The sequence below is a fragment of the Pelodiscus sinensis genome, chromosome 5, assembly GCF_052426305.1.
Source record: "Pelodiscus sinensis isolate ZL-2025 chromosome 5, ASM5242630v1, whole genome shotgun sequence".
NCBI lineage: Eukaryota > Metazoa > Chordata > Testudines > Trionychidae > Pelodiscus > Pelodiscus sinensis.
Genome location: NC_143056.1, coordinates 43,942,638 through 43,965,768, shown reverse-complemented (window position 1 = coordinate 43,965,768; position 23,131 = coordinate 43,942,638). Strand labels below are relative to the sequence as shown.

The following is a 23,131-nucleotide window of genomic DNA, read 5'->3' as shown; positions in this document are numbered from 1 at the left end:
CTACCAATGTTGGAGCCCTGCAAAGCCCAGCAACAGCACACACACCCTGTGGGGGAGCGCTCTGGGAGCAGGAGTAAGGTTGCCACCTTTTCGAGACTGGATGCCGTTGCCACAAATAGTGTCTGGTTGGCAACCTCAGACAGGAGCTGGGCAAGGAGGAAGGCTCACCTGAAGACTCAGGGGAGCAGGCAGGTGGAAGTGAGCAGCGGAAGTGAAGGCCACAGGATTCAAGAGAAGCCAGCCAGAGAGAAGCAGCAGTTTAAAGGGGAAACTGCTGCTTTCCTTCAGCTGCTGTCTGTGTGGCTGCCCCTGCTCCTCAGTCCTCTGAACTGTGCTCCCACCGCTTGCTGCTTCCCAGTGAGTGCAGGCTTGGTGCAGTCCATGGAGGTGGTGACAGCCAGGGGATGGGGCTGGCAACAGGAACTGGAGCAGAGCTCATAGGAATCAAGGCCAGCTGGGGGGATAGGGTTCGGACCCACCAGAATATATATGCAGCACTCAGCTGCATGGGCATCATGAAATTTGGGGCAATTTGGTGCCCCAAATTCTTGGTACCCCATGCAGCTGCATATTTGCATATATCACATCCTCCTGGACATCACAGTAACTGTATATATTCTTGATTTATAATGTATCATCTGCCTTTTTGTCCTCTGGGTCCTTCCTGACCAAACTGTATCCCCAATACCCGTATTTCAGCCATGAGACTTGTCCCACCAAGATGGCAAAGATGCATTGTGCTTTGTAAGAGCCTGTTACTGGATCATGATTGACTGCTACTGGCAAACAGACCAGGCCATGAAAAGCTGAACAATGTGTATACCCTAGTTTTGAGCAGAACCTACCTAGGTCTGACAGATTCCCTAGGGTTTTTTATAGTTTGGCAATATTTACCTATTTTGTTCTTCTTCCTTGAATTGATTGTGTTAACAGTATGATCATTCTAACATAACAAAACAGATTAAACAGCCAAAAGATTTGAAAAAGTTTGTTGAAAGCAGGAGCTATCCATGAGAACAACTGCAAGAACATTTTCAGATGCAAAGGTCTGATGATATAGAAAGTGCAAAATGTTGTCCTTTCACCTTTCCTTTTGTTAACTGCATGTTTAAGTGACTTCCTTTTGGGACTGTCTCAGCATAAGAAGTGTGCCAAAGCATTACATCTCTTGTCTTTGAGGAGCTAAATGGAATGAAATAAAGTAATTATAATCTAGTATGGGGGTGAAAATCATCAGCACCATAAAGTGAGACTGCATCGTGTTCTTTAGTGTGCCAAACAAAAGGCCCTTAAACAAATTTGAAAAAATAATTAAACAAGATTAAGTGCTAGATTGGACTGAACGAGATTGTTCTGCAGGACATATAATCAGTAACAAAGGATTTCCCCAAAAAGAGTCCTTACAGAAGCCACAAATGAGTGGTCCACTCAGAATGCTATTTGAGGATATTACTGCATGGCACTGGGCGGATTGACAAGAAGAGCTTTTAGGACTGCAAAGAAGTTGTCACTGAAACACTTAAACTGAAATATTTTCAGACTAGCTGGAGTTACCCGGCATTGCTCGGTCCTGCTCCCCGCCGGCCAATTTGCTTCCCCCGCCACCCCTGCTTCCTGCCAGCCTGTTCTCCTCCTCCCGATCTCCCCTCCCCTGGCGAGCCCTGCTCCTGCCGGCCACCCCCCCCCCCGATCTCCACCAGCCAGTCGTGCTGTCCCCACCCTCCCCCGACCAGCTCTTCTTCCCACCAGCCGCCCCTCTCCCAATCTTCCCCAGCCAGCCCTGCTGCCCCAGCCACCTCCTCCCCATCCCCCAGACCAGCTCTGCTTCCTGCCGGCCACCCCTTCCCCGATCTCCCCCGGCCGGCCCTGCTGCCCCCGACAAGTCCCCCCGACCAGCCCTGCTTCCCAGCCCCCCACTTCCTCCTAGCCAGCCTTGCTCCCCTCCCGGTCGGTTCCTCTCCCCTCCCTCATCAAGTGTGGCTGGTTTTTTTTTTAAGACTACCTGGTAACCGTAGCCACAGGGGGAAGGGCGGTTGCCCAAGCTGTTGTGTGTGTGGGGGCGGGGCAAGTCCTGGATAGCGCTTTGGGGCCGCAGGTGGCCAGCACATGACCTAGGGTGGGCAGGGCTGCCCCTGCAGCACAGCGCAGCAGCTTATTTTTTATTTTTACAGGTTGAGATTGGGCCCAATCTGGTCCAAAAGTACCTTTAAACCTTCTGGAGGAAAGGTTATCCCACGGAAAGTTTGGTTACGGTAGCTCTTATAGTACCTAAGTTATTAGCGCACAAACTTACAAACATTCTCCTTTATATATTAGATTAGCAAAGAACTGAATACTGTAATTAATGCACATGCATGTAGGTTTGGTGCTGTCCTGCAACAAGATTGTTCAGTGACAGATGTTTCCAAAACACTGACTAAACACAATAGGCCTATGTTCAGCTTGAAGAATAAATTCCAGCAATTATTTAGTAAGCTAGAAGGGTTTACAGCTGAGATAGAAACAGAGCATAAACAGAGCATTCATTACCATGCTGTGTTAAAGAAGCCATGTGAAAATTATAATACAATTGCAAAAGTACTCGTTAAGAGTGGAATTCATGCTTGGTGAGGGCAATGTAGTTGAACTTGGAAAAATTAGATTTCTATTTTTTTTTACAATGTTCACAATACCAATGTTTATTTTTAAGCTTTTTATTATTATGGATTTAAATGTTCACAGTTGCACAAAATTATGTGTCTTTAGTATTTTTATATCTATGTAAATTTTCATATGTCAGGGAGATTATGGGGGATATAGATAATTATTTAATGACAGTAAATGTTGAGATTTAAAAAGTTGAAGCTTTATAACTATTAAAACACAAATTGTCAACATCACATCAAAATATACCAAATAAATATCCATCAATCAAATTCTGTGTTCTCACACAGCATTTTTCTTTGCTTCTCTATACATTTCTGTTATTGATGGAAATATTTTTTCATGGTTCTGTATGTGTATGGTGAAACTGACATTTACCAATAAAAATCTAATTCTTCCAAATCTAATTATAGTGAATCTGCTTTCAAGAGAACTTATGAAAGCAAGGTGCTGTAGGTAGAATAGTTTGAAGTAAGCATGACTCAAGTACTATCCATTTTTAGACAAACTCAAACAAGAAACATGAAATTACCCAATACTGTAAGGCTACGTCTATACTGCGCTCTCTTGCGCAATAAAATATGCAAATGAGGTGAAGCAGTGTTAATGAGCCACCATATTTGCACAAGGGGCTTTTGTGCAAAAAGGAGCCATCTACACAGTCCTTTTTGTGCAAAAACCCCCTCTTGTGCAAGAGCCGTTCTGCCTGAAAAAAAGCAGCAGAACAGCTCTTGTGCAAGTGGAGGTTTTTGTGAAAAAATTCACCACTTCGCCTCATTTGCATATTTTATCGCGTAAGAGAGCGCAGTATAGACATAGCCTAAAAGTCTGAGACAAATATTCTCAGGCTATATCTACACTGCAGAGTTTTGTAGAAAAAATGGCCGATTTTCCAACAAAACTTGCAGAGAGTCCACACCTCAAGTGCATTTTTGTGCAAAAACATCAAAAGAACAGAGGGGGTTTTCCAACGTAGGTATTCCTCATTCTACAAGGAAGAATGCCTTTTTGCGAAAGAGCTATTTTGCAAAAAGGTGTGTGTGGACCAGGAAGAGGGGTTTTTTGCACAAAAAGAGGAAAAAACACAGGTACCCTGCTGGTCTAGATGTAGCCTCAGAGTCCTTTTGGAACTATGGAGATGTAATTGCTGCATATGATGAGATTCTGTACAAAGGACATTATGGTACAATACTACACAACATGGGAGCTGAGTATGCAAAACATAACCAAAATGAAAAATCTAAGAACGAAGCCTGAGGTATCATATTCTGGACAGACATGAAAGCAACAAAAGTCATCTGCAAATGAGATTTACAACAATAAAAATGGATGCCAATGCAAGGAAGCCACATGAGATTTCTGAATTGCCTTTTTTCTGAGGTTGGAATAGGAACTATTGAAATTGAACAGGAAAGATTAATTCCTATTAGTGGGCAATTATTTTTTTTTAAATTATCTGTTGCATACTATATTAAGAAGCAATATAACACCATATTGAGTCAATACAACCTTAACTTTGCTGTGTCAAAGGTAAAACTCACTGAAATCTTGTTGGTACACTACACTGAGAGAGTCTTTTAAAAAAAATAGGATTCATTATATTTTTCTATTCTACATAGCTGAAAGTTTCTTCTTCCGCAGAAATCTTATGCTATGTAATGATACCATGTGATTAAGATTAAGATAGAATAGTGTTTGTGAGCCAGATGAGATTAAACTGATTTTAAAGGCACATTTGATTTTTTTTCATCAGGAGTTGATTAAGGAAGCAAGAAGCTCTTCAATTTTGTTTTTAGGATCATAGCCTGAAGGACCACAGTAACTGCATTTAATTTCAGTGTGTTGGAACAAAGTTTGCTTCTGATAGCCCAGTCACACACAGACTGTTGGTTTCCATAATTTTCCAGGGCATCTCCTACCCTCGTTATATATGTGCCATAGTGCTATCCCCTAGAATAATGCAGAGAGGGGCACTGATGCAGGAATATGCTCAAAGGGTAGAGGAAAAGGTCACCAAATTACGGAATACTAAACAAAATCCCCATAGTGCCTAATGAAAGCTTGGAATAGGTGTGTTACTTTGTTGTCCATATTTCATAAAGGACCTATTTTTAATTTTAATATTAATTCCTATGCTAACTAACAGGGCGCTTTATCAATTCTCAGAAACTTCATTCTGTACTGAAAGAGTGAATGATGTAATTTGGGACAGGGTAAATGCCACTTTTCATATATACCGAAGAAGTTGATTCCCTACTTTAAATGCAAAACTATTTAAGTATGGAGTTACTATTGATGCCTTCATAATAATATCCCCACATCACTCTGGGAACAAATTGTATTACATTTACATAGAGTGCATTTCACCGTGTATTTCAAAGGAATCTGCATGCCAGGGACAAGCACAGATTCAGTAAATAGTACCAAGCTAAGCTTTACATAGAAGGCCATGCTAAATGGCTCTATCCAGATTGAAGCCACATCTGTGTGACTCAAAAAAGCTTTGCTGGCTATTTGCAGACCTATATTAGGCACAGCTCTCTAACGACCTCCTGAGAGGGGCACATCTAACTGGTGTACTGCAAAAAATACCCAAAACTTTTAATAGCAAGGCCGTTGCATACTACCCAGATGTAGGATGCTTGGCAGTAAAGGAGACAATTAAATGGCATGTTTGTTGGATGTCATCCACAAACTGCACTCCGTGGTGACTTGAGTGTTATCAATATTCCCCTTTAGGAAAGGGGAAGTTGGCCTAATGAAGACTGAATCAGCAGGATACATTCATACCCTTTGCAGAGATCAGTGTACAAGAAGGCAGGAATGGGAAGCAGTGAATGAGCACTGGGAAGTACCTTTTCTCCATAGGCACATGAGGGGAGCACTTGTCCCTGGCAGAAAGTCAGCCTGGCACGTGGAGAGAAGGACTATTAATAACTTTTCTAAAGAGAGACTTCTCCTGGGCTTGGTGTCTCATCTAGACCACAGCAGATGTTGCGACTGTGAAAATATGCAACTTCTGCATTCTGGGGTTCCCTAGGAAGGGACAGGCTCAGCAACTGGGCTCAATTTAGGACCTGGAAGAGAGAAACAGAAGTCTCAGAAACACTGATTTTCTCAACATCAGTCAGCGACAAAAAAGCATCCTAATTGTAGCAGCCAAAGACAAATGGCCCTGGCAAGGTCTAAGCAATGCTGAAAAGAATGTGGTTAACAATTTCACACTCATCAATGTTTGATATGGAAGCAGAGACAAAAGCAGCATCAGACAGGCCCTGTAGCTGCCATGAGGACAGAAACAAGGGTTGTGGGGATGGATAAGCAGGTGGAGGCACATTTGCCCTGACATGGGGACTAGGAAGAGCTAATTAAGAGTGGATATATAGGAGCAGCATAGAAGATAATTTTGCTGTGCAGTGGGAATAGAAATGCTCCAGAAACCCTCTTTAAGGTCAGCTGGGAATGATTAACAGGTGCTGGTGCTTGCCTTCTGGGAAGGGTGAAATTCATTCTGGAGTCTGCTTTGTACCTGAGTCAGCTCTGAGTCAGCAAGGCAGCTTTAGGACTGGGGGATTTCCAAGTCGCCAAGGCTGAAATCCCCTGGGATGTCAGACTAGACAGGGTGCTCTTCCTTCTGACCTTGCTGGGAGCCCCTGCTTCCTCTTTGTGCAGGAGCTCCAGCTGCCAATGTGGGTTATTTCTGGGCGTAGGGACAATTGTGAATGAGCAACATTTGAGGCACTTTTGTTGCCAAAATCCCCATTAGACCACACGAGTGCCAGGGCTCCTTGCTGCTGTTCAAGGGAAGAGTATTCATTCCTGAGATCTTCCTAATGATTTAAATATCATGAGGGATACCTGGACTGAGTGCAAAGCTCATTATTGTACCCCGCTCCCCAAGGGCATTCTCAGGAGACTCCCAGCCACTAAACTGCAGCAGAGGTTGCAGATTAACTCTGACCCCTATCCATCTGACCAGCACAGATACCACTGATGTGCACGACTCTTTTGGATAATCCCACAGGGATCCCAACCTGAAATTTAGTTCCCACTAGAAACAGAGAGTAAACATGCTGCTCTCCATAATAAATGTTCATAATATTCTACATTCATGTATTACTTATGGCACCATTGTTGTGCAATTGATCTCCCAAGAGATGGACCAAGGAACAGAGGTACTGGAGTGCAGGGTGTTTTCTTGTCCTCTCAAGATTTCTGCTGGAGGCACAAAGGTTACATTTCTTTAGAGCTGTGCTACCTTCACCTCACTAACAGCAGGTAGTTCAAAGCCTCTTATCTGCTTTCAGCTTCCCTTGAGTAGGTTCCCCTGTATAAAGCAATGATGGTGCTGCATGATGAGGGTGCAGTATAACCAGACGGTGTGGATAGGACATAAGTATTATGCGATGTTGCACAGCTGGGATGTGAGGAGCAATTACTCCCCTTCTTAGATGATTTTTCATCATTAATGAAAGTGGGGATTTAAATTTTTAAAAAAGAGGAAATGTGGTATATGAGTCCCTAGCAGTATGGTAATCTGGACTCTTTTAGTTTTTGTCGAGATAACTGACTTCCGCCAGTATTCCACAATTCCTGACCTGATGGCTGTGCTCAGTGTTTTGTGATCTCTGCTGCACTGCAGGCATGCGCTGCCTCCCCCCCCCCCCCCTTTCAAAGCTCTGGGTTAGTATCTGACAGCTGAGTGAGTTGCTCTGTTTGGAACAAACAAAGAGCAAATAATTGGAATGCTACTGTTTTTCCTGCTAGCAGCAGAGTGGCAGGCAGACTGTTGCTGCAGAGGGAGGGCTGGAGACACTGCTGTGCTACTTTAACATCCTTAGCACGGAGAGCTCATAGAGCTAGGAAGGAATCCCAAGAAGTGCAGAGATCAGCTCTGCCTTTCCACAACACTGCACTGTGGGATGATTATCCACGTTGCTTTGCTCTCTCTATCGACAGGGTGCTAGCAATGTGGCCATGAAATGTTGACAATGGGAGGCAGAAAAAACAGTTTGACTGGTTTTCACTTTGGGCAACTTTTGCATGTCGACAGCACTTTCATTGCCAACCCTTCCCAGTGTAGACATAGCCTAAGTCTGAGACAAGAGAGAACAGATGGATACAGGTAGACCAACAGAGAAGTACAAGGAAACAATATTGATCAGCATGGCAGGCAGTGGTATCAGTATACCAACAAACCATCCATTGTCAAGTGTTTTTTTAGATATTGTAAAGAGGAGTTATATGGAGAGATGAGAAGTTGCAGAATGAGGTAGCTATGTGGGTGTTTACAGGGACTGCCACTGAAGTATGAGGGGTAGCATGGGGGAAAGCATAAAGGTGCTTATTTGCAGATGAAATTAATGAGTCTTCATTATTGTCTGGCGATGGTGCCTTGAAGTACTGTACCATACATTGGTTAAAAAAGGAGATGATAGGCAGACATGGATCCTCACTAATGACAGGCCCCCAGAAATAGTGTGTGACTCTCTTTGCCTTTGATGACCTGGAAACATTTTCCTTCCTTACCATTTCCAGTTAGCCAGGGTAGAGTCAAGACAGGACTGAGCCCTGATGGGTATGGAGCCCTCACCGGTCATGTCACACTTGGCTATTTCTCACCTTTCCTTTTCTGGGTCACTAATTCTCAGGGACTTATGGGGGAGATGAAGAGAGATTTCTTTCCTTCTCTTTGACTTTTCAAGTCCAGAGTGAGAAGCTGCTGCTATGATTGTCTAGCTTGATTCTTGCTGTGCTGCTATTTATACCTCTGATTCCTGCCTAGAGCAACCTACTGAGTTCTGAGCCATCTCTCCAAGGCCAGAGGCTTCCAGCACTGTCGCAAGGTGGGGGTGGATGGCAGAACCCCTGCGGATGGAGGCATACATTATTTTCATTAATGGATGCATGTGTCTCAGAACAGAAAAGTATTTTTAAACCTTATGTACTTTTTTTCTTCTTCTCTGTAGCTAATAATTAGCACTTAGATTTTCCCTAGGGCTCTTGTCCTTTTCAAAGTGCTTTACAAATATTAACTCCATCAGTCTTCATGAACTGCCATTTCACCTCCAGAATATTGGTGAAGGGCATTATCCTCAGGTAAAGAAAAGAGAAATTAAGACATATCCAGAGGGAAAGATCTACCCAAGGTCACAGAGCAGGTAAGCATCTGAGCTGGAGTTATAACTCATTGCCTGGCTTACTATCCTGTGCTCAGATTACTGAACATAACAACATTAAAGCTCAGACTGAAATGTTCAGACATACTGAGATTGGACACCTATATCAGGTTTAGGCACCTAACATATGATTTGACCTGATTTTTAGATGTACTGAGCATTTCCAGCTCCTGTTGCAATTCACAAGAGTTGTGTTCAGCACTTCTGAAAAGTGATCCAAAGCTCACTGAGTTTTCCCTTCAATATAGATGTAGGTGGCTATCATAGGACTGTGTGAACATTTTGCCTCAGTTCTGTTTGAGAAGGTTCTGCCTTCACATACAGCATTTTCTGATTTTGTTTTTCTGCCACTTTCCAAGTAACATATAGTTTGTCCCTCCACAAGACGGCAAGGATCTGGGAGAGTCACCGCCAGCTCTGGGGCACCTCTCCACCAGGCAACTACTGCAAGTCTGCAAGGACCACCCCACTGCATTACAACTGTTGTACAGGTCACTCATCAGAAGCACATGTGCTTTGCAGCTTATATGCTCAAGGAGTCACTCTTACAGGGAATATCCTCTGAGCTTCACCTGCTTCAGGGCTCATCAGCTGTTTCTGAAGCAGGCTTGCTGGAGTTCAGAGCCGTGGGTGAATAGCTGGGAAATGCCAGCTTGTGTGCAAACATGTTAGGCTTTTTTCCCCAAGAGGCAGGGATTTGGTTTGGAACATTCTTATGACCATCTAACAGTAATGTCTCAGTCCTCTCCCCTCATTCTCTTCCCTATCTCTGTGCTTGCACTCACACCCTATTCCTAGTGACAGATTCTTTATGAAAGCTCTGGCAGCCCGAGCAGTTGATGGCAGAGCCCTGAGCCTGGCTCCCTCTGTCTCCCTGGAGTCCCTGTGCAGACGTAGGTGAACGTCATTGCCTGCTCTAATTTTATCCATGTTTGATGGAGGAGACTTAACTGAGCAGCAGGGAGGCAGCTATTTTGGTTTTCTCTGTGGCTCTGGGTTATATAAAGCATTCTGCCATGACCTGCATTGCTTTGGAGCTCTCTCATTCTCCCTCTCTCAGACACAGTATGTCATCAGCTCAGATTTTTACACCCTTAGCTCTTGGAGGCTAAGATGTGTGTGCATACATGGAGACTGTTTCTTGCAGGTACGTCGTATGTATGTGCACATGGGGCTTGGGCATCATTAGCATGTTGTGTGGAAAGCATATGAACATCTATCTAGGATGGTGCAGATGGTACTGGGTCCTGCCGTCAGAGCAGGGGACTGAACTAGATGACCTCTCGAGGTCCCTTTCAGTTCTCGTGTTCTATGATTTTATGATTTGCAGAAACACTCTGAGTCCTGTCCATTTCTTACATATGTGCTGTGTTTGTTTGTGTGTGTATATATATATATACATATATATATATATATATATATATATATAGCATGTGCTCGTGGAGTTTTAGATCTTTTAACTCCACCATATAGGAGAATGTGGCCACGTGACAAGCATAAATGCATGCATGTAAAACAGCACCTCCCACAGGTTGTCAGCAGGGTTTGAATCCAGGACATTTAGCACCAAAGCACACTATCACTTGAGCTAACAGAGTAACTCCATTAGTTTGCAGCCGTAGCAGGCTGTTATCTCTCTATGGACTAGCTGCTATACAGAAATTAGACAAATACAAGTGCATCTGTATGCATATTCTCATGAACCTTAGATCTTGTTCCTCAGCTATATACAAGCATGGGTGCTGCTCAGGTTCCATTCCTGGCACAATTCTGTCCCAGCCAGGGTTCCAGTAAGTTCCCTGGAAGAACCATCTGTTCCTTCACAGGATATTTAAAGGTACATGAGACAACATAATGTGGTCTGATTCCTCTTAAAGGGACAGCACCCATAGCATCACCTCCCCTTTTCTCTTACAACCAGGGCCAAATATGGGGCATGGGACAAACCCTTCACCACAAGCCCTACCCTGCCCCACTTCACCCTTCTCCAAGCCCCAACCCTGCTCTACCTGTGCCCCTCCTCCTCTTGTCCCTGCTCTGCTCCCTCCCACGCCCATTGCACCCCAAGCCCCCTCATCGTGTGACGCAACCCTGGGCATTACCTGGGAGGGCCTGGCATGGGGCAGTAGCAACAGGGATCACCCCCTCCACACTCACTGTAGTGGTGGGAGCTAAAGCTACCTGGCAGCCTGCTCTGCTTCACCCTGCCACCCTCACCCAGTTGGGTTGATCCCCCAAGCAATGAAGGGCTCCGGGGAGTGGACTGGGGCCAAGAGCAGGGCACTTTGCTTTCTGCTGCTGTGGTGAAATGGAGTGACCCAGCTGGGGGATGGGCAGTGGAGCAGAGAAGTCTGCAGGGTAGCTCCACCTCCCACCCCTACAGTGAGTGTATAAGAGCAACCCCTGCTGCTTTCCCACACCAGGTCTGCCCTCAGGTAATCCCCCACCATGGTCCATCCATAGGATGGTTGAGGCAGCAGCCATGGGGGGCCCCAAAGCTTTGCCTACAACTCAAAGGGAAATGTTGAAGAAAGAAGACACTTAGCTTATAATCCCTTTATGATACATCAAAGTAGGAACACCGGAAACCAAAATTCTATAAGAAGAAATGGCAGGTGGGGAAAGAAGAAATGAGATGAGATGAGCAGGAAGGGGAGATGAAGGGAAAAGTGATGACAGCAGATCAGAGACTGGGGAAAGGAAGAAGAGGACCAGAGTAAGGAGAAGGAAGGAAGAGCAAAAGAGATGGAAGCAAGACAGCATGATTTTTTCCTAAGCTGGAAGCCCACAATACATCCAGTCAGCATAGATGTAGTTTAACTTCTATATTTAGAGGGACAGAGACAATGGGGGCCAGGTGGAGTCATGTGGCCCCCAGAGGTGATGGGAGAGCTGCAGAGTCATATGCCCCAAGGGGCAGAAGTGACATGGTGGGGTCATGTGAGGTCACATGTTCCCTCAGATTTCTGCCTTCCATTTAGCACAGAGGTTTTCAAACTGTGCAGCCTGCTGGGACATGTCCTGCTGTTTCAACACATTCACCTACTGCCAGGAGCTGGCAGATTAGAAATGGGCAGGAGCCACCCAGCTCACTCAGGCCACTGGCTCTCCCCACTGTGGAAGCCAGAGCATTGGATGGCTGCCTGCCCAGTGGCCATCCCTGTCCTCCTCTCTGGGCTAGACTGCCTCTGCACAGCCAGGAGCTCCAGGGCAGCAGTGAGTGAGCACCTCGGGGAGCATCTCATGGCAGCCAAGCTCTGCAGTCAGGAGCCAGCTCCAGGGTAATGGTCTCCTCCCACGGAGAGGCAAGAGCATGTTGGGGGCAGAGCTCAGAGCTGTGCCACCAGCCTGCTTGGGAAGTGTCCAGCTGTGTAGAGGTAGTTCACCTCAGGGAACAGGGTAAGAAGGGTTGTTGGGCAGCCAGCCATTGCCCTGGCTCCCAAGACATGAAGGGACAGGGGCCTGAGTGGGCCAGGTGGCTCCCATTAGCTTCTAATCTGCCGGCTCCTGGCTGGAGGTGATGGTTGTTAAACAAGAGGGCACATTCCCCTTGGGGGCCCTTTGATAATGACCCCTACTCTTCCTTCTTTCCCCCCATTAAGTCCAGCTCTGCTCCTACCCTGATGCCACCTCTCATCTCAAATACTCCAGCACTTGTTTCCAACCCCAGGATGAGTAGCCTCCTCCTTGACAGAAGCAAAGCTCTAAGTCATGTGTTTCTCTTCTCTCATTTCTGAGCTCCCTTTCTCCTCGCCAAATCTTCCTTGAGCTCTAGCTCAGCCCTGTTCTCTGATTCTGCTGCTTCATCACTGTTGCTTCCTCCTGCATAGCTCCCTAGAAGACTCACATCTCTTTCCCAGGCTGCTCAGATCATCTTCTTCCCCCACCACACACAAACACAATTATACTCCCCTTCATCCTTCTTCTACCTCCTGACCTTCATTAGCCACTGTCACAGCTGAAATCCCCAACCTAGCACTTCGAGTGTAGGTAATGGGGTCTGGCTAGGAAAATAAAAACTTTGTCAAATCCCATCTCTGCAGTTCTCAGAGCCAAAAAAATGTTTTCCTGATTTCAGTTTCTCCTGAAATCCAGTAGCACTACCACCACCAAGTGTACCCTTTTTTCCAGGAAAGAAATCACTTGGAATCTCTTCCCTGAGGGCAAAACCCCTAACCTCCTTTCCCCAAGGAGTTGGAAAACAAACAAGAACACTCAGGCAGAGAACAATGAACCTGTGCTCTCTCTCCAATAATGTGTCTGCAGCCAAGCCCTTAAGTTTAAGGACACAAAATATCAACCAATACTAGTTAACAGAACAAAAAAAAAGGAAACGCTTTTATTATTAAAACAAGACTATCGTTGCAAGCATAGTAAATGACTTGGTGTTAAAAAGCCATGAATTGAAACAAAACTCAAGGATTCTCCCTAGGATTAATTCTTGATTACAAGAGAAAGAAAAAAAGACAATTAACCATCTCAGACATAATTTCCAAACCCCGAATAAGGAAAACAATAAATCTGACGGACAACCTAAACTTTTTCCTACTCACACATTCTGATGAAGCCAGGGGATCTGTTTGAGGGAAGTTAATTTCTTCCCTTTGTGCCTGAAGAAGATTCCCGTCTCTCTCTAACAAAGGAGACTGCTTCCCCCGGTTTGAAATTCTTTAGCTGCATTTCATTGGCTCAATGCCCAAAGCCCCCTCCCTCAGGTGCAGAATAGCTTAAGGTTAGCTTAACCCTTTCCTCACTCTCCAGGTAAGTTAAGCTCTCCTTTGCAGCTCCCATTCGTGACAGCCATATATAGCACTTGCGTTCCTAGGTGCAGAACAAGATACACTCCTTCTGTAAGAGAAGGAACAGATTGTGGTCCAGCTCCAAGAAAAGCAAATGAAGCCTCTTCTGGGCACGTGCATTCTCAGAGTCTTTCTCTCACTTCCTGCTTCTCTGAATACCCTGTACTTTCTGTTCTCTAAACTCCCTAGCAATAATTATTTCATCCCTGGAAACAGTGTCTTGCCCCCAGTGTCTCTTTATACCCCCAACTCATTCCTACTCAGTGAAATCTGACTGACTTCAGTTCACCCTTTAACCCTGTCAGAGGAAAAGATTGACCTTTTGCAGATAAAAACAATTAATCTTCAGACTTTTGAACAGTCTTTGTGCGGATTTGGACAAATGACTTAATTTGGAAAAATAAAACCATTTGTATCTTGAGGCTAAGCAGACATCACTCCTAAACCAACCAGTAGCATAGATTATATGGACCAAGCACCAGCCATCTTATTCTGATCCACATTCCAATCTCAGACAGACATTCTGTTTATCAGTGCTTTTGCCGACAAAATACTTCCATCCCCAACGAGCAGGCTTTGCTTTTTTGACAGGAGAGCATTCCTGCCAAAAAAGCAGAGTTAACCATAGCAAAACTTTGTCATTCATGAGTGGGAGGGAGGATTAAACATCTGTGAATGACAAAAGTTTTGTCACTCAAGTTCGAGTGTAGACATACTCACAGTGATGCTACTGAACCCCTAGCCGTCTTTCAGCACAATGCCCAGCTACCCAATATACATCAATTAGAAGGGAAACATGACAGAACCCTGTGGAATATTTGGGGAAAATAAACAAATATTCAACATCACTTTCATGGATCCCTGAGGGAGAAAAGTGCAGAGCCACACAAACTCAACTCCCACCCTTACCGGTGTCTGTCAACAGGATTATTGCCTCAAGGCCAACAGTAGCAAACTGTTTTGCCAGGATGGCCTTCTTGTCCACAACCCACTTTGAAAAAGGGAGAGTCTGAGGATAAATGGCAAGATTCACACCATTGTGTTGGTTATCACGTCAGTGAGAAATGCTGAAAGGAAAGGACAGTCCCATCAGTGGAACTTAGATCCCTCACTAAGATTTATAAGATGAGAAGGAGCAGGTCCATCTCACAGGCTATTCCTCAGTCATCTCCCATTACTTCAGAGGGCAAAAACTGCCAACAGCTCATAGGGCAGGACCCATGCCAGATAGACATAAGCCTCAGCTAAAGAAGACTGTGTTTACCTCCCCAACTCCAACATGGTTCTGACACTCTGGAGGCAGCCTATCCCCAAACCCTAAGGCTGCGTCTAGACTGGCAAGTTTTTCCGCAAAAGCAGCTGCTTTTGTGGAAAAACTTGCCAGCTGTCTACACTGGCCGCTTGAATTTCCGCAAGAACACTGACTTCCTACTGTCTGAAATCAGTGCTTCTTGCGGAAATACTATGCTGCTCCCGTTCGGGCAAAAGTCCTTTTGCGCAAAGCTTTTGTGCAAGAGGGCCAATGTAGACAGCTCAGATTTGTTTAGCGCAAAAAAGCCCCGATCGCGAAAATGGCGATCGGGGCTTTTTTGCAGAAAAGCGTGTCTGGCACGGACGCTTTTCCGCAAAAGCACTTTTTGCAGAAAAGCGTCCGTGCCAATCTAGACGCTCTTTTCCACAAATGCTTTTAACTGAAAACTTTTCCGTTAAAAGCACTTGCAGAAAATCATGCCAGTCTAGATGCAGCCTAAGAGAAAAGTATTCCCTTATATATGGGATGAAATGTCCCCCCTTCTATTAAGGAAATACATTCCACAACTCCCTCCTCATCCTCTTCTGATATGGATTTGATGCTGTAAATGCAGATGAGACTGAATTTAAGAAGACTTATCAGCAAAGTAATAGGAAAAGCCATGACCTTGAGGACACTGGGGGGTGAAGAGGAAACTATCTTTGCCTTCATCACACTTCTGAAAGAGGACTTCAAACATCTCTGTATTTCAGCTGGTCAGTGTCAGAGTGTGATTCCTGCTTCAGGGAATATAGCCTCCTCTCAGCATCTTCCTCTCTGACTTTACACCTTCTCACATGTTACTATCCCTCAAGTATACAGGTAGTTGCTGGATGCTTTCTGGCACACATTCATTACCTAGGAAACACAGAGGCTGCGTCTAGATTGGCATGATTTTCCGGAAATGCTTTTAATCGAAAAAAGCACCTTTTGCGGAAAAGCGTCTGTGGCCAATCTAGACGCGCTTTTCTGCAAAAAAGCCCCGATCGCCATTTTCGCGATTGGGGCTTTTTTGCGGAAAACAAATCTGAGCTGTGTACACTGGCCCTTTTGCGCAAAAGCTTTGCGCAAAAGGGACTTTTGCCTGAACAGAAGCAGAATAGTATTTCCGCAAGAAGCACTGATTTCTTACAGTAGGAAGTCAGTGCTTTTGCAGAAATTCAAGCGGCCATTGTAGACAGCTGGCAAGTTTTTCTGGAAAAGTGGCTGATTTTCTGGAAAAACTGGCCAGTCTAGACACAGCCAGACAGCTTGTGGCTTGTCCATGAAAAGTAAATGGTAATTCCCACCACACCCTTTGCCTGCCTCGGGCTCTGGGATGAGGGTATCCCCAGACGTAAGCACTGTTCATGGTTGTGGTGCAGAAATCATCCCTCAAAAACCAGTGGGTTGAGCCTGCTACCCTTTGTCTGCCAAGTCAAACAGTGCTGACATAAAACACCTAATGATGACAACAGCGTAGGGGTGGGAAAGAACCTGACTTTCAGTTTGCCAGCCTCAACAGGTTGAGGTGCTGGGTATTCCCACCCTGTAGGCACCTGATGTACCATATGTGCCTCTAGACAGAGACTCTATGTTTTGTCCTTTCTCATCTAGCAGCTGTACGTGCACAGCTTGTCATGCCAGTATTTTCATTTTTAGGAAACCTCCTGGCTTGTGTGACCCACCCATGTGAGGGCATCATATCAGGAATTACCTGTAGGTGGGTCTCCCCAGCTTTATCAGACTGGGAAATCTCCCTGCTTTGTGTGTGTCACATAAAAGGGATTTCTCTACTGAACATCGCACAGCAAGAACCTGATGTGAGAAGAAAAAATAAACACCCTTAGCCCCAGTACACATAACCCTGCAAACAGGAAGCATATGCGTTGGAGGAGGATGGACAAAAGCTGTGCAGGAACAGCTACGGTAGCTGAGGATCATAGCTAGCCACCTCTCCCACAGCTAGCAACCTCAAAGGCTGAGGAGGGGACAATCATGGTTATCACAGGGGCCAATGTCTGCCCCAGCCTTTTTGCAAGGGCCAGGCCCTCTCAAAGGACTTAAAGCCAGGAGAGAAATGGGCCTTTTTGCTTCTTTCTGAAGAAAAAGTCCAGAGAGCTCTGTAAGTTTTAAGTTACTTCTTCCAGAACATGGGTCTTTTTAGACACGGTAGGGTCGGGAGGCCCTGTTCTGGCAGGTCCCGGGAGCCGCGGGTCTCCCTTGGCTTTGCGAGGGTGCGGCCTGGGCTCTCCCAACCCTGCGGGAGGGAGGTCCGGGTGGGGCGCAGGAGAGAGCTGACACGAGATCAGGAGATAGACGGGCCCAGGAATTGCCCAGCACGCCCCAGACAGAGCCCGCAGTTACGGAACAGACACACCCGCCATTCCGCACCCGTCTAATCACAACTACAAACAAACAAACAACAGCCGCTCCCGTTGTCATAGTGACTAGGCCCTACCCTCCACTAGCTGCTATGGTAACTAGGCTCCACCCCTCCTGTTCCCATAAGGACTGGGCCCTATCACCTCCCCTCCCCGCGACGCCGCGTCTGCGTCGCCCGCGAGCGCTGAGGGAGGAGGGAAAAGATGATGACGTCTCCCGGCCGTTGACATGGGAACTACGCACTCACGTCAACATCTTTGTATGTTTTCAACGTTCCGTCGTCTCCAGGGCAACGTCAGGCGGCCGGCTTGGCCCAGCAACAGCGCGAGGATTGGCCGGGGGGGCAAGCCCGCGCGGGGCCCTCTCTCTTGGAAATGCGGGGGTCCGTAGCAGATTGGGCGGGTGTTGTGGGGTTTGCTCCGGGAACTCCAAGTGTCCGGGCCCTCGCCCTGGATCGGCCTTTCCTCTGCTAGGAGCAAAGAATGAAACAGCCCCCCAACCCTGAACTCCATCAGGATTCGACCTCGCGGTCTCCTGTTCATGATGTGCACCTATATGTGCCTGTACATTGAGCGTTTGTGTGTGTGGGGGGGAGAGTTGTGCTCATGCGTGCCTGCATGTTGAGTGGGGTTGGTCATGTACCTGTGTGCATGCTGGTGCATGGAGTGTGTTGCACAACATGCGTGCATGCATGTAAATGCTCCTGCGCTTATGCCATGTGTGTCTGTGCAAATGACCAGTAGGTTCGTGTGTGGCCATGCACATGATCATTTCCTAGCAAGGAAGCAATACCATTTTTCTCAAAAACAGTTGGCAGTGGAGCTATCTAGTGCAGCAAAGGCTATTCTCTTTCTCCCAGCTGCCTTCTCCTAACTTGGCTCCATTCATACACATCCCTTTTTTTTCTGATTCAGTCCACACTTCCTCGCAGAAGCAGCTTTTCATTATTTCCTTTACCCCTCATGTAAAAATAATCATGTTTGTTTCTAGCAGGAGGCATGCATATATAGTACCCCAGTCCAGAGGATTATTAACATATTGGGGCAGGTCAAGTTTTAGGGGTTGTGTTTCCTGCTTGTGTGTCTCCCACTCTGGAAATATGTAGGTTCCCCTTTCTACAGCTGGGCCTAGGGATGGACACTGACTTGTGTTTAATTAAGCCTGAAAGGCAGCCCACAAAGGTGGGAAGGAAGAGGCTGGCATCTCTGCCACTGGGTTAGCTCTCAGCTAGAGGGCGGAGTGGCAGAACAGGTTTAACTTGGCACATCATGCATAAGACTTGGCCTGGATTTTTATATTAAATTGTCCTTTATCTGAAATTAAAGTTGGAACATCCAGCACATGGGAGAGCCAGAGAACAACACATGTGTGAATCCTACTATGGTAGTTCCTACCCCAGGAAGCAGTCAGCAGGCAGGGGATGTATATTTAGACAATGCAAACAGGAAGTTGGTTTTGCTATCCACTTGGTAAGAACCCTCTTCTCTCTTGACTTGTCTTCCAATTAGCTCCTATCTTTTTATTCCAATCTCCAGTTCATATCCCTCCGCTTCTACTCCCAACCTGCATCAGACAGAATGGATAATCGAATTTAATGCATCAAGTCCTGTGCTGGGTTTGTCACTCCACAGCATTGACTGTGGGACATCTGGTAGAAGCAGGATTTTTCTGCTGAAAGGAATTGCTGAATCCCCATTTACTGAAAATCATCAGAGCAAACAAACAATTTAGGAGGATAGGTGAGACACTTTGGGGGGTTACTTGAGGTGTCTGGGGTGAATCAGTACCACTGCTTGCTGTACAGGGAGCTTCGCAGGACAAATGCTCCCCACTGTCAGCTGCTGGCAACCCAGATTGCTCTGGGCTCTGTGAGCCCTGCGTTGTTCTGACAAGCTAGCAGTTCACACCTAACTTTGTTAGATTTGAGTGCCCACTCTTTTAACTTCTGGATCCTGCACTATAGACTGTTTTGCTGTCTCCATGGGAGTAGCATGCCTCAGTTCACTGATTTCACCTCAGTTCAAGTCTCTCCTGAGCAAAAGTCACTTATGGTAAAACCAAAGTGAAGTTTATTTAACTGAGTTTAAGACTGAGATTCCAATAAAAGCAAGTAACAGGATTTGAGAACAAGGTTATAGATAAAAGAAAAGCATAAAAATGCAATATAGCGCTTATACTTATTAGCCAATTAATATGGTATTTTTCATCCAATGGTTAAGTCTTACTTGCTTGTCCAGTTCAGAAATCTGGAATCCACCTTTCATGAGACTCCCTTGCTGTCAGAGTCCCTCCAACTAATGGATAACAACTTGTGCAATTTCTTCTGATTTTATAGGCATAGGCTGTTGTCTCTTAAGCCAGTGGCCACCCTTCTTTGGAGAGCTTTTCTGGGGCTCATTTATCTTTGCAAATGCTCAGATCTCCACCAGGCCAGACATCACAAATTGCTTTCTTGATAAATGTCCATTGTTCCCAGCACTAATTGAGTTAGGCCTGAGAGCCCACCTCACCTTAAGCAACAAAGTCGCACTTCAACCCTTTTGCAACACAATACAGGCAGTCCCCGAGTTACGCGGATCCGACATATGTTGGATCCGCAGTTACGAATGGGGCTTTTCTCGCCCCGGAGGACGGGAGCGGTGGGACGCCCAGATGCGCCGCGGTCCGCCGCCCCCGTCCTCTGGGGCGAGAAACGCTGCTCCCCGTCTCCCTGGTCTGCAGGGAGACAGGGAGCAAAGCCTTGGAGCACGCCTGCAGCGGGACAGCCCGGGCGCGCTTGAGCTGTCCCCCTGCGGGCGTGCTCCGCGGCTTTGCTCCCCGTCTCCCGACCAGCAGACCAGGGAGATGGGGAGCAAAGCCTGGGAGCACGCCCGCAATGGGACAGCCGCTTTAAAAGATAAGAAAAAAAATAAAGTAATTGGACAGTCAAGAAGGGAATCATGATGACATTAAATTTTTGGGAATCCATAAGGAAAGACTGCAGTGGGGAATCTCCTCCAAAGGTGAAAGCAAGAGCTGGCTGTACTCCATCAAGAGCTGGATGGGGCACTCCACTGAGACCCAGCTGACAGGTGCCATAGCTTGCAGTGTGCTCTCCCAGCTGTGCTCCTGCTGCAGGCTGGTATCATAACCCTCCCATCCTCTGCCCTAAGTCCCCTCCAAGAGGGGGCAGGTTGTGATAGGACAGTACTTGTGAGAAATTTAAGTTACTTTCAACCCTCCTCACTTTCTTCCAGCCTGGAGGGGAGGCCCCACCAGGGGTTTTTTAGCCTCTTCTGCCCCTTCCCAGTCTTTCTGCAGGGAGGGGGAAGAGAAGAGGAACTGTCCTAACCCCATTACTCACATGGGAAGAGAAAGCAGAGCCTTCCTGATCAACTGGGCTTTTCAACTCTCTCCTCCCCTCCTGTGAAAATGGCTTGGGGTAGCTCAGGAAAGGACAGAGAACTTTGCCTGCAGTAGTTCAGATTAGTTGTTCAGCCTCAGAATGTGGGCAAGTGGGGGCAGATAACTCAAATTCACTAGTGCTCACATTCACTAGATGGAGCCCTGGATATTATGTCGTCATTGCAAGAGGGGGATCCTGCCCAGCCAAAAATCTGTCACTTGCAACAAGAATCTAGAGCACTGGCTGCTCAGCTGGCTGGCCACTGGAGGCGCTGAAAAGACAAACTGTCCTACACATTGCCCTACCACTGTGCTTTGCTCTGGCCCTGGGGGAGCTGCCTCCAAAGGGAGAGAAAAATTCAGCCTCTAAGGCCCAGCCCCATTCAGTGCTTGGCCCTCTGTTGAGACTTTCCAAAAAGGGGGCCAAGTTAGTGTCAGTAGAGGAGGAGCTTGTGAGATAAACAGCCACCAGCTAGAAGCAGGAGTCAGATACCCAACCATTTAACATTAAGATGTATTACCAAGTAGCCATGAAATAGTAAAGAATTTAAATCCCTAACAACTAGCCCCACCATTTTGTCTACCCAACAAGAGACTGGCTTGGAAATGATGAAGCAGACGAGATGAAAGGCTCTCTTGTCCCTGTCCTGGCACCACCCAGGCTTCTTACAATAGGATTTTCTTCCTTTTGTCACACATTTTAATTCTTTGCTATACGAACTGCAAAGCTGAGTGGATTCTTAGATCACTGAACACATAGATCTGGGTATAGTTTGGGCATCAGGAATACAAAAGAAATTTGTCTTTTGTGTCAGAAAAGCCCAGAATTGCATCTGTCCTTATGGCTGCCACAATGGTGGGGGATAGATCTGGTGCAGTCTAAAAAGTTTGTACTTTGGATAATTCCTTATAGTGGAGCAGGCCCACAGTTCTGCTTGTTTTTGTCATTGTATTGGATGGGAGAGTTTGGTGCAGTAGGTAGTTTGAAGTAATGTGTCCTGGAACTGACAGCTTTGAGACTCTCCTACTTTAGGGTTTGCAATCAGAGATGCTGTACTAATATTTCTGGAATATTTCCTGTGTGAGCACATTCTTTGCACTGTAGAGCTGGATTGGGAGCAGCTGTTTGGTCATTTGACTATCAAAATGTACATGTTTCATTGGGCGAATAAGTGCATCAACTACATCAGTTTAAGGTTGGGGATGGTCAGTAATCACAATTTAGGGTTAGGTTGGTTGTGTTACACTTGCCCCTTTGTATCAGTAAATGGTTTTTTCCCCCCTAAATGTTGATATTGCTGAAGGGCTAGTTTTGGATGAGGCAAAACAAAAGACCTCACTCCCAACAAAAGTGCTAGGGTTGGCAACTTGCATTCTCCCGTTATTACCAAAGCAAAAGGAGTGGGATGGCTGCATCACACAGTGTCTTTTATGTAAATATATTTCTTTATATTTTGAGTAACCATAAACTATTTTTAAAAGTTATATAAAATAAAATATTTATTTCAGTTCATAAATACTTGTTAACAAATTTCAGTTTCCTCAGGGTGATTTTCCACTGTTTGTTTCTAAGGGAGGGACATTCACTCAAGCTGTGGCTCTGTCTCATCCTATATTCTCTTGCTTCTTTGCTGAGACCATTATTTCTGCAGTGGCAGCATCTTTTCATGCAGCTGACAACTTTCTCTGTGTCTGTGTAATATTCAGTCTTGCTGTCCAGTGTGGTCTGCAGTTTATCTGGAACAAGCAGCAAACATCAAATCTCTCCATTTTGTTTTAGCACCAACAAGTATGTGTAATCCACACTGAGGTTTCATGCTGTAGCCTGGAATAAATGAAATTGAATCTCTGAGAGTTCTTATGGCTTGGTCACTGGCATGTAAGATGAATGCTGGCAGAGTTTAAAAAGGAAGTTTTTTGTCTAAAATCTTCCTTCTATGCAGCCTGTTCAGTAACTTGGTATCTAAATATAATACTGCATAAAAAGGAGGTGAGGAAAGGGTTTGGGGTTTGTTCAAATATACAGGTAGTCCCCGGGTTACGTACAAGATAGGGACTGTAGGTTTGTTCTTAAGTTGAATTTGTATGTAAGTCGGAACTGGTACATATTGTAGGGGAAACTCTAGCCAAACATTTCTCCAGAGCTCAGTTTTATTCTCCCACACCTCACTTCCCTCAGTCCTTTATTCTCAAGCTGAGGTGTCTGCTGAGAAAAGCTGCTCCACATCTCCCTGGTCTGCTGGGAGGGGGGTGCTAGCTTCGCATCTCCCTGGTCTGCTGGGGGGAAGCAGCTAGTGTGGGGTTGCCTCACCCCGTTTGTAAGTAGGGATCTGATGTAAGTTGGATCCATGTAACCCGGGGACTGCCTGTAGTCAGGTTGTTTCCTTAGTAAGAGTAAAAGTATTGGATTTTTTTCCCATGAGATCTTCAGTTCTGTGGCCCTTTGTGCCCCTGAAAAGACAATGATTCTC

At 45.9% G+C, this 23,131-nt stretch overlaps 2 long non-coding RNA genes across 2 annotated transcripts; both read right to left on the bottom strand.

The window, feature by feature from the left end:
- Positions 1–973: 973 nt before the first annotated feature.
- Positions 974–13,981, bottom strand: LOC149524309 (uncharacterized). Its single transcript, XR_016349621.1, has 3 exons — positions 13,376–13,981; positions 5,499–5,720; positions 974–1,182 (listed from the first exon to the last, which is right to left on the bottom strand). It is a non-coding gene; the product is annotated as an uncharacterized LOC149524309 (long non-coding RNA).
- A 1,564-nt stretch (positions 13,982–15,545) lies between these two features.
- On the bottom strand, positions 15,546–17,847 carry LOC112544897 (uncharacterized). Its single transcript, XR_012903378.2, has 3 exons — positions 17,420–17,847; positions 16,609–16,709; positions 15,546–15,770 (listed from the first exon to the last, which is right to left on the bottom strand). It is a non-coding gene; the product is annotated as an uncharacterized LOC112544897 (long non-coding RNA).
- Positions 17,848–23,131: the final 5,284 nt, after the last annotated feature.